The sequence below is a fragment of the Zea mays genome, chromosome 5 (assembly GCF_902167145.1).
Source record: "Zea mays cultivar B73 chromosome 5, Zm-B73-REFERENCE-NAM-5.0, whole genome shotgun sequence".
NCBI classification, from domain to species: Eukaryota; Viridiplantae; Streptophyta; class Magnoliopsida; order Poales; family Poaceae; genus Zea; species Zea mays.
Window position 1 is genome coordinate 23,461,829 of NC_050100.1, and position 12,263 is coordinate 23,474,091.

Sequence of the window (12,263 nt, forward strand, 5' to 3'; positions counted from 1 at the left end):
AACGACTGACGAAGAAGGGCGATTCGAGGAATCAGGGGCAGCATTCACGTCGGCTTTTATATCTTCAGGGACAGCCACGCCGGGTCTTCTCATCAAGATTCGTCCTGCTCGAATGGCCTTGTCCAGGGCCTTATCGCGCTGAGTTTTAAAAGTGACAGCAGCTTCTTCAGCAACTTTAACAGCCTGCTGAGCAGTTTCTAACTCCTGAGCAATGGATTTCTTAGAAGCTCGGAGTCCCTTGATGGTGGCGTCCTTTGCCGATAGCAACTGTGTAAGGCGGGCTACTTCATCCGAGGATTCTTGCAGTTGACGGCGCTGATTGTCAAGCTCCTCCATCGTAAAACGGTGGCTCCTCTCCAAGATGGTCAGCGAGTTGCTGGAATCTCGGTACAATCTGTCCAAGTTATCGCGAGAAGCGGCAAGGATGCGTTTTTCCTCCTACAAGCAAAAATCAACTCATTCAGAATCCAAGAGCATCATAAGGCGAAGCACAGATTCGTAAGCTACCTTCTCAGAGTCAAGCTGGACATGAAGGGAGGAACTCAGAGCGTTGGCATCATCCAAAGCCGTAGAGACCTGACTCAACTCGATCTGACTTTGAGAATACTTCTCCTCGAAGTCAGTGCATCGTCGAGCCATTTCGGCTTGATCTTGAGAGTGTTTTTCTTCAAGAACTGTGATCTGCCGAGTCATCCCTATCAAGAAGTATTCAAACAAAATGAGGTCAGAAGGTAAAACAATCCACGGGCAAGAACAAAGAAGAAGAAGAAAGGACACTAACCAGCATTGGCGGCCTCCAACTCAGATACACGACTCCGAAGCAACACCGGATTCCAACGCTCAAGAGATGAAGCCACCTCCGGGATGGAAGCACCCTGCGACTTCAGCTGGCCGACCATTCCGTCCACCAAAGCCTGATAAGAAGAGCGGATGATCATAATGGCAACAATTCACGCAACATAAAGATCCAACTAAAGCACAGCACAGCACCTGGAGGTTGGAGAAAAGCGAAGGGATCCCCAAGTCATTCGAAATCGGCTGATGACCAGGTGCCAGACCACCACTCGAAGCAGTTTGCAGCAGACCAGCAGGAACAAGCTCAGTACATTCAGCAGAGTTTAACTCCAGACCAGTGGGGATGCTGCCCTCCAAAGCGACCCCCTGATCCGGAGTCCGAGCCACCATCATGCCGCCAGAGTGTGGAGGTGAACCCACATGAACATCCATGGAAGTGCAGGAGGGAGACCCCGCTCGGACACCCTCGGGGGCTGGGTCAAGGTTGGCACTGCCCACTTGAGCCGGGTCACCCCCGGCAACACCCTCGGGGGCTGGGTAGTGGCCTACACTCCTCGCCTGAGTTGAGTCCTCCCCGGCGACACCCTCGGGGGCTGGGCACATGTCAGCACTATTCAAAGGATCCAAGCTCTCTGCCGTGACCACCTCTAAGGTCGACGGGCCTTCAGCTGTTTCCACAGGATCAGGACGGTCCAAGTCATTATCCCGACCCTCGAGATCGTGCTCTAAGGTCGATGAGGCACGGGACGACCTCAACCCAGCATCTGGCACGGCGGCACAAGTTTCTGTTGCATCAACGTCTGCAGGTTCCAACAGCAAGTTCTCAGGGACCATATCCTCTAGAGCTTGATCAAAATTGGCCATGGACAGTTCTTGCAGACCAATAAGAGCAGACAAGGCAGGAGAAGGAACCCCACTACTACCACCGCTAGCGACGAACTGCCGACTGTTCGTCCGAGTTAATGGAGTTTCATTCTCTTCCTCCTCATCTTCCACAGCAACAGCACAAACAGCATCCTCATTGGGGTCAGCAGCAGGCGGAGCGCACCCATTGGGATCAATGTCAGCAAGACCAGTTGCAGTCATTTCTTCGGCAGTAGGAGCTAAGGTGCTGGTATCCTCATCAAAGCTAGACACTCGCCGGAGGCGTCTTCTTTTCCTTTTCTGCTCATCAGCAGAAGGCTCGGGCTGACTGGTTCGGCTGGGACGCCTCGGGCGAGTATTGGCAGGTTTCGAGACATCCAAGGTCGCATCAACCTCTGGAAGCGGCACCACTACCAATGTACCATCAGGAGCAGTATCAGATGAATCCTCAGCTAGCAGATCGAGCATGTCATTTATGTCTGCGTCACTAGGGTTCAGGGGCACTTCAAAATAAATCTGCCGTTCATCATCAGGTATCTCCCCGAGCGAAGCAACTAAGGAACGGACCTCTTCAGCAGAAGGTCGAACTCTAAGACCCAAATTGCTATCTGTCACGGGCGGATTGGACACAAAAAGAGTGAAATCTTTGGGAGAAGGCAGGTTCCAAGCCGAGTATGCCACTGGAGCTCCAACGTTTGAAACCTTACCCCTGAGGATCATCTCGAGTCGGCTCACCAAATCAACAGAAGGAATTCTCCTATTAGTAACTCGAGTTGAGTCGGCCAGCCCTCGGTAAAGATATGCCGGATAGGCCCTGTCCTTCAGCGGCTGAATGTTTTTGAAAACAAAATCTGTGACCACGGCTTCGGCAGTCAGACCTCTCTCTTTCAGTAATCCAACCTCAGTAAGCAACACGCCCGCCTCGGCTACTTCTTGGTCCGTGGGAGACTCAGTCCAACTCGGAGTACGAACGTCTGCCTGTCTCCCTGAGCGAGGAGGGAGAGAATTTCCATAATTATCCATTATAAACCACTCCAGACGCCAACCTTTAATGCTGTCCTTGAGGGGTATCTCGAGATACTCGGTCTTCCGCCCCCGGCGCATCTCTAAACTGGCACCTCCGACCAATTGATGCTGCCCCCCGGCCATCCCAGGACGGCAGTGATACAGATACTTCCACAAGCCAAAATGCGGCAGCACGCCAAGATAAGCTTCGCAAAGGTGAACGAAAATAGAGATTTGGAGAATGGAGTTAGGGTTCAAGTGAGTCAGGTTGATGTGATAAAAATCAAGGATACCACGGAAAAAAGGAGATATGGGAAGGCCGAGGCCGCGAAGAAGAAAAGGAGTGTAAACCACTGACTCGTGGGTATCTTCGGTTGGGACAGTGGTCCCGTGGCAAGAACGCCAAGAACAGAGTTCCCGTGGAGGGAGAACCCCGATGGAAACAAGGCGGAGAAGCTCAACTTCAGAAATCACAGACATATGGTTACCTGCGAAGGGTAACTGACTGTTGGGGTCGATGGCGGGGATCACTGCGGCAGACGAGTTCGCGGTCTTCCTCTTGGGCGCCATCTTGTTTCTCGCTGGCGAAACAGAGCAGGAGGCGTGTGGCAGAGAAGACTCAGATGCGGAAATGCAAGAACTAGGGCACGGAAAGCAAAGGCGGCTAAAAGCGCGACTCTTAAGGGATATTCTTGAGCCAGATACCTTTTCAAAAGTGCCCAGTCATCACCCGGCGGTCATCTCCGAAATCCCAGCATGCCACGTGGATATCTAACAGTTATTTCCAAGAAAGCCGATGTGCCACCTCATCACTCGGCCGTTTTCCTCAAATTAACTCGAGAAGCTGGCTATCACTCGGCGCTGCCTCTAAAACGCCGACCACGTGTTCGATCGCTCGGCATTACTTCTAAAATGCCGACGCCGACCTTCAATCACTCGGCGCTGCATCTAAAGCGCCGACCACGTGTTCAATCGCTCGGCATTACTTCTAAAATGCCGACGCCGACCTTCAATCACTCGGCGCTGCCTCTAAAGCGCCGACCACGTGTTCGATTGCTCGGCATTACTTCTAAAATGCCGACGCCGACCTTCAATCACTCGGCGCTGCCTCTAAAGCGCCGACCACGTGTTCGATTGCTCGGCATTACTTCTAAAATGCCGACGCCGACCTTCAATCACTCGGCGCTACATCTAAAGCGCCGACCACATGTTCAATCGCTCGGCATTACTTCTAAAATGCCGACGCCGACCTTCAATCACTCGGCGCTGCCTCTAAAACGCCGACCACGTGTTCAATCGCTCGGCATTACTTCTAAAATGCCGACGCCAACCTTCAATCACTCGGCGTTATTTCTAAAATACCAGCCCCGTATTTTGTCACTTGACATTACTTCTAAAATGCCGATGCCGACCTTCTATCATTCGGCATTGCCTCTAAAACGCTGGTCTTGTGTTCGATTGCTCAGTGTTACTTCTAAAACGCTGATGTCAATCTTCACTATCGCTCGGCGCTGTTTCTACTATATCAAAAGAATCGTTTCAACATTCAGCAAAAGCAGTGACAAGTCATCAAAAAGAGGGGATAAACGACAATCTTCATTAAAGGGAAGTTGACGAGCTTACAAACCAACTCTTTATGAGTTGGTACTTCCCTAATTCTACTCTACATTACTACTACTACTACTAAATTATACTAATTACTACTACATTATTCTAGCTATACTAAACTATACTAATATCTAAGAAGACCAGTGGCACCTAGCCACTGGCCCTGCCCCTGCCGCCGCCGCCGCCCTTGGTGCTGCCCCTGCTGCTGCCCCTGGTGCTGTCCCCGCTGCCGCCGCTGCTGCCCTTGGTGCTGCCCCTGCTGCTGCCCTTGGTGCTGTCCCTGCCGTCGCCGCCGCCTCTGCCGCTGCCGTCGCCGTCGTCGTCATCATCATCGTCGTCGTCGTCGTCGTCTTCACCCTCGTCGCCGCCGTCCGAGTCCTCCTCATCCGAGGAGTACTCCGACTCATCCGAGCCTTCGAGCCCGGCGCGCTCGACGGCCCGGATGTATGTCCAGACCTCCGCGGCTATCCCCTGGGAGTCGTCCGAGTCATCGGACGACGCCGGGGGAGAGACGGGAGCCGGAGACCCCTCGGGCTCGGAGGAGAACTCCTCCTCCGAGTACTCTGAATCACCAAACTCCTCCGATGGAGGAGTCGGCTCACGCTTGCGCTTGTTGTTCTTGCCCATGGTTAAAGCTTTGGGAGAGAAGAAAGGGAAGAGGCAGTAAGGAGCAGCGAAGAGATATGAAGAAACCAGAGAAGCAAAGGGGTTATTTATAGAAGGGAAAGGCAACCGCTCACTTCTAACCGTGGTCACTGAACAGTCGCAAGGCATTCAATAAGCACTTCCACCCACCCGAAGACACGTCAGACGGCGGACGCCGTTTCATGCAACACTACACCCATTGGGACTCCAGTCAACAGCGCGAAGGATATGATTACACTAGCCGTCCCATCGCATTACTACTCAGAGGCAACTGGCTAAAACACTCAGCGTACCAAGCCGTCCCTTGCCCACACCCATTGGGGGGGGACGCCCAGGAATTATCGGTATATTTTTCAAACGGTCACATCTGTGCAGAGCATGCAGTGAATACCTCAAGACAAAAATGAGATATCAGTAAGGATCAGAGGAAAGCCAAATATAACCAGCAAAGTACAAGATATGGCCGACAGAAGCGACGTGAAGACTAGACAGAGAACGTCCGTCAAACGTCCAATCAATCGCAGAAGCAAATAAATTGCACTACCTAGCAAGATATGGATGGATTGCAAACTCGGCTGCTAAAGACAAAATATACGCTGACCTGGGCAGCAAAATATTGATGACATAATGCTGACCTCCAAAGCATAATGCAAAATAGCCTCATGCCAGTTTTCGCAAGTGAAAGGAAGACCTTCGAATGGATTATCCTTAAAAAATCCATTTGAAGGTCGGGGGCTGCACCCATTGGGTGCACCTCCAGTGCACCCCATGGAATATTATTCTAAACCGGTATAGCGCCGACTTCTAAGGCGTAGAGCAAGATCGAAAAGACTAATCCTTAACCGAAATGCAAGAGTACGAATGAAGATAACCTTTGGAAGAAGACCTTCGAGTAGATTATCTTCTAAAATCTACTCAAAGGTCGGGGGCTACACCCATTGGGTGCACCCCCGGTGCACCCAATGAATTCCGGAGTCTTACAATCCAAAATGCTGACCTCTAAGGCACAAGCACAAAGCCGAACTTTGGTCGGACGAGTGATCAAAACCAGAGAAGACAGCAAGGAATCATTTTTTTTGGACCTTGGATCTTTGAGTTGATTACCTCTAAATCAACCCAAAGATCGGGGGCTTGTGGGGGATAGATATCCCCTGGGTCCACTAAAGAAGTAAAAGGCCTCACGAACGGCCCAAGGGCCCAGTAATTCGTAAGGTCATTCTTTCGTGGGCCTAGGGAGAGACAGCCAACAAAGGAGACGTGAGACTGATTAGTGCAAACACAGGCGGCCCACAACGTCGAACGAATGAATCACAACAGAGACCCGACTTTCCCGCGCTGAAGCCCCCACGCAGCAGAGCCATGCGAGGATAAGTCGGCGAAGGTTACGTAGAGATAAACTCAAGAGGTTCACTATCTTTTAGCTACTTGTTGTTATCGTATCACATGTACTGCCCCACGGCCGAGTATATAAGGCCTAGGGGGCACCCCTTCAGATCGATCGACCCTGTTCTACTTAGCCACCCACAAAAACTCTCTGCGTCCTCTATCCAGAGAATCCTCTTGTAACCACGCTCATATACTCACCAGGACGTAGGGTGTTACGCACTTCTAAGTGGCCCGAACCTGCAAATCTTGTCCATTGTCCCTCGTGCGATCGGCACGAACCATTTTGCTACAGTCGTCGACACCGTCCTACTCCTAAAAGCACCTTGAGGGGCAACCCCGGGTGTGCGGTCGGACCCAAAACACCGACACCTCGTCCTCACCCAATCCACCCACCAAGAGCCCACCGAAGACAACATTCCCCACACCGGCGAAGACGACACCTTCCACACCTGCGGAACCGAAGGACAGTCGCAGCCGCCCCCAGGCTTCGCCCCACTGGAAGGCGCGGACCTCACCGAGGACGGTGAGGTCCTCGGCGTCTCGACAGAAGAACAGCTGCAGCTGCGCCCTGCGCCTCAGGAACCGCAATCTCCAGAGGCAGAAAGAGATACTGGAGGCCAAGCGCCAGCGTGTGTCCGCATTAGCCAAAGTGCGGCAAATGATACGCGACGAGGAGCAGAAAGGCCAAGACCTCGAGCGCGAGATCGCGCTGATGCAGCGCGAAGGCCACCTCGGTCTGCAGCAAGAGCCACCCTTCCAACAGCGCGCTCAACCGGAGGACACGCGCGAAGGCCACCTCGGCCGGCAGCATGGCCCACCCCTGCAGCACCGGGCGCAGCCAGAGAACCCGCGTTTCCCCCAGCATGACTACGTCTCCCAGCACGGCGCGCCATTCCAAGGGGTCAACTACCTCGACGAGCGAAGTCCCCTGGCGCCGCACCTGCAAGTGACGCCTTGGCCAGCTAACTTTCGAGCGGGGGCATACCCCAAGTACAACGGCAGCACCGACCCGGCGCAATACATCATGAGTTATCAAGTCGCCGTTGCATCAGCCGGAGGGGACGACGCCACAATGGCGAAGTCTTTCATCATCGCCCTAGAAGGCCCAGCACTCACCTGGTTCACCAGATTGCCTCCGCTGTCCATTGATTCGTGGAGAAGTCTCAGGGACAAGTTCCTCCTCAACTTCCAAGGGTACCGTCCAGACACCGACGCTTTGGCCGAGCTCTCGCTTTGCAAACAGCTGGAAAAGGAGACTCTGCGGGAGTATTACCGCAAGTTCTTAACACTCAAGTCGCAGCTGCCCTCTGTCGACGATCAGATCGCTATCCACTACGCCATCAGTGGCCTTCGGGCCGGCGTCCTCTACAGCCATTGTATCAGAGATCCACCCAAGAGCTTGCAGGAGCTGTATCAGCTCTTCGAAAAATATGCCAAATCCGAAGAGCTCCACCAGCGCAAGGTCGAGTCACAACGGAAACCCAACAGTCAGACTCCGCAGTCCAGCCGCACGTGGACAAGGCCTCCACAGCCAGACTCCGGTCGAGACGGCCGCAGTCAGCAGCAAGTCCACAACATCGTCAACCAACAGCCTGCTGCTGACCCCCCTCGCCGCCAGGAATATCCCCCCCAGGGCCGCGGAAACGGAACTCGCGGCAGGGGTCGAGGGCGGGCGCAGCAGCCGCCGCGCCGGTTCTATTGCCTTTTCCACGGCGAAGACTGCGCCCACCAGACCAAAGACTGCCCCGAGACGAAGGCCACCAGAGACAGAATGGCGCGGGCGCAGCCAGCCGACAATCCCAGAATTGTCGCGCATAATTACCAGCCACCCCCTCCACCATATATCCACGCCCCCGCTCCGCATCCACCGCACCACGCTTACCAACACCATCAGGAAGTACAAATCGTACCTCCTCCACAACCACCACCACACCAGCAACACCAAAACATCCCCCATGCCCCAAAGCAGGAAGACTTCGCCGATCAACCATATCGCGGAGTCATTCACATGATAACAGGGGGGTCGAGCACTGACTTCGACACCAAGCGGCAGAAGCGGGACCACTACCGCAGCATCAACCATGTCGCCGTCACGGGCCCAGTCGTGCAGACGAAGTGGTCCCACATACCGCTAACCTTCGACGCGCGAGACGTCGACCTGCGCAGCGCCCCCCACATCGACGCAATGGTCATCAATTGCAGCGTGGCAGGCTGGGACTTACACAAAGTCCTAGTCGACAACGGCAGTCAGGCGGACATCATCTTCCTCCACGCCTTCGACCGCATGGGTATAAGCCACAGCTTGCTGAAGCCTTCGGACAACCCGTTGTATGGTTTCGGCGGCAAGGGCACCTTTCCAGTTGGCAAGATAGAGTTGCCCCTCTCCTTCGGTGTAGCACCCAATGCCCGAAGCGAGCAAGTAACCTTCGACATTGTCGACATGGTATATCCTTACAACGCCATCATGGGCCGGGGCTCCATCAACAAATTCGAAGCCGCCATCCACGGGTTGTACCTATGTATGAAGATACCGGGCCCGCTAGGCGCCATCACAATCTACGGCAACCAGCAGACGGCGCGCAACATAGAGCGGGACTTCGTGCCCGGTCAGAGAAATGTACACTGTCTCACGACCCAGCGCGAAGTCCCTGCGCCGGCCAGCACAACCGACAAGCAGCACGACAAGGCACAGTTGCAGTGCCAAGACGGGACCAAGACTGTCCCCCTCGATCAGGCCACGCCCAAGCAGACAGTAACTATCAGCGAAGACCTCACCTCACTTGAAGAAGAGAAACTTCTCTGCTGCCTGGCCAAGAATAAAGATGTCTTCGCCTGGTCTGCCCTCGATCTGATCGGAGTCAGCCGAGCCATAATTGAGCACAGCTTGGGGATTGACCCTTCGGTGCGACCCAAAAAGCAGAAGCTTCGCAAGATGTCAGACGAAAAGACAGAAGCCGCCAAGGCGGAGGTGCATCGCCTCCTGGAGGCTAAATTCATCGAGCCAGTGGCTTACCCCACGTGGCTCTCCAATGTTGTGATGGTGCAGAAGAAAAGCGGAAAATGGCGCATGTGCATAGACTTCACCAGTCTCAATAAGTCCTGCCCAAAGGACAATTTCCCGTTGCCACGGATCGACAAAATAGTCGATAGCGCGGCCGGATGCGAGGTCATGTCCCTCCTCGACTGCTTCTCCGGCTATCACCAGATATACATGAAGGAGGAAGACAAGGCTAGCACCAGCTTTATAACACCCTTCGGCACTTATTGCTTTGTCAGAATGCCGGAGGGTCTCAAGAATGCCGGATCCACCTTCTCCAGACTCACCAAAACAGTGCTCGAAGGGCAGGTCGGCAGAAATATATTCACATATGTGGACGACATCGTCGTCGCCAGCAAGAATAAGGAGGACCACCTCGCCGACCTGGCGGAGACATTCGCGAACATGCGAGATGCACGACTCCGCCTAAACCCGGAAAAGTGTGTTTTCGGTGTTCGCCAGGGCAAGATATTGGGCTACCTGGTGTCCCGCCGCGGCATCGAGGCCAACCCAACCAAGATCCAGGCCATCGTCGATATGTCGCCTCCGCAGTCCGCCAGGGACGTCCAGCGCCTGACAGGCAGGATGGCCGCTCTCAACAGATTCATCTCCAGGTCCGCCGAGCGAAGTCTCCCCTTCCTCAAAACACTCCGCGGCGCGAAGGACTTCGCTTGGGGACCGGAGCAAGCAGCGGCCTTCGCCTCATTAAAACAGTACCTGGCGGAGCTGGCCATCCTCACAAGCCCCGACTCCTCGCTCCCCTTACTGCTCTATGTCGCGGCTTCGCCGCACGCGGTAAGCGCGGCGCTGGTACAGGAGCAGACAGTCGAGGGCGCAGTCAGACAGTGCCCTGTCTACTATGTCTCCGAAGTCCTGACACCATCCAAATGCAACATGACAGAGCTGGAGAAGATTGCCTACGCAGTTGTTATGTCCTCGCGCAAGCTGCGCCATTATTTTGAAGCATTCAAGGTCCGAGTCACCTCAGACAGGGGACTCGGCGAACTATTCAGGAACCCGGAGGCATCAGTAAGGATCGCCAAGTGGGCAGCCGAACTCTCCGGGTACCACATCAGCTTCGAGCCCAGGACAGCTATCAAATCGCAAGTCCTGGCAGACTTCGTCGTCGACTGGACTGGGCCAGTAACACAGCCAGACCCACCCACAGAAAAGGTCTGGACTATTCATTGCGACGGTGCATGGTGTCATGCGGGGGCAGGCGTCGCTGCAGTCATCACCTCCCCAGCCGGAGTCAAACACAGATATGCAGCACGCCTCAGCTTTGCTCTGGAATCCGACAAATGTACAAACAACATAGCAGAGTATGAAGCAGTCATCCTCGGCCTCCGCAAGCTAAGGGCCCTCGGTGTCACCACATGTATCATCAAAACAGACTCCAAGGTAGTTGCCGGTCAGGTCGAGAAAGACTATACAGCAAAAGACCCCGCGCTCATGCAGTACCTCGCGGCTATCCGAAGTCTCGAGAGACAGTTCAAGGGATTCACCCTACAGCATGTGGACAGGGCCAAGAATGAGGAGGCCGATGCATTAGCCAAGGCCGCCGCCAGGGGCGAGCCCCTGCCCTCCGACGTATTCTTTCACACCATCGGCACGCCAGCCGTTCGGAGCCCCGAAGGGCTCCAAATAACTAATGATAGCGAGGGCCACCGTATAGTCAACCTAATCATGACCGAAGACTGGCGGGCCCCAATAACCCTGTTCCTACAGGGATACTATCATCCAGCCGACGTCAGTGAGGCGAAGCGCCTCAGACATCGAAGCCGGGACTTCGCACTGATCGAGGGCCAATTATACAAGAAAGGGGTCAGTCAGCCAATGCTCAAATGCGTCACCGAGACCGAAGGCATGCAAATCCTGCGCGAGGTACACAGTGGCACGTGCGGCTCGCACGCGGGGCCAAGGGCCCTGGCTGCAAAGGTGATCCGACAAGGGTTTTACTGGCCTGCAATGATCTGCGCCGCAAATCGAGTCACAAGGTCCTGCGAAGCCTGCCAGAAATTCTCTCCTCGGTCAGGCAACCCCTCGCAATACACAAAGCTGATTGCTCATACATGGCCTCTTCAGCGCTGGGGCCTGGACATTGTTGGGCCCCTGCCCACCGCTCAGGGGAACCTTAAGTTCGCCTTCGTAGCCGTCGAATACTTCACCAAGTGGATTGAAGCGAGGGCCGTTTCCACAATCACATCAAAGACTGCCCAAAAATTCTTTTGGCAGAACATTGTTTGCCGCTTCGGAGTACCGTCCGAGCTAACAGTTGACAACGACAAGCAGTTTGACAGCCAAGATTTCAAGGATTTTTGTTTTTCCATCGGCACCAAGCTTGCCTTCGCTTCAGTCTATCATCCGCAGTCCAACGGAGTCGTGGAGCGTGCCAATGGGAAAATCTTCACAGCTGTCAAGAAGATGCTCCTCGATGAAAAAAAAGGCAGATGGACCGACTTGTTACCGGAGGCAGTCTGGGCGCTAAACACAACCGAGTGCAGGGCGACCGGGTTCACTCCTTTCCGCCTTCTATACAGATCGGAGGCAATGACCCCGCAAGAAATAAAGCATGGGTCTCCGCGCACAGCTCCGTCAGCCACCCCTGACGTGGATGAGCCAACCTCCAAAGATCTCATTGACGGAGACCGGGTCTTCGCCCTGCAGGCCTTAAACAAATACCAAGCCCAGACCAAAGCATGGCGCGACCGCGCAGTCATCCCAAAGGAGTTCAGCGCGGGGGACCTCGTACTCATCCGAACAGCTCGTACGGAGTCCAAGGGCAAGTTGGAGCCCAAGTGGGAGGGCCCCTTCATAGTCAAAACAAAAGCTTCCCCCAGCGCTTACAGGCTCACAACGCCAGATGGCGAAGACCTGGAGCACTCCTGGAACATCGACAACCTTCGTAAATTTTTTGTTTAAA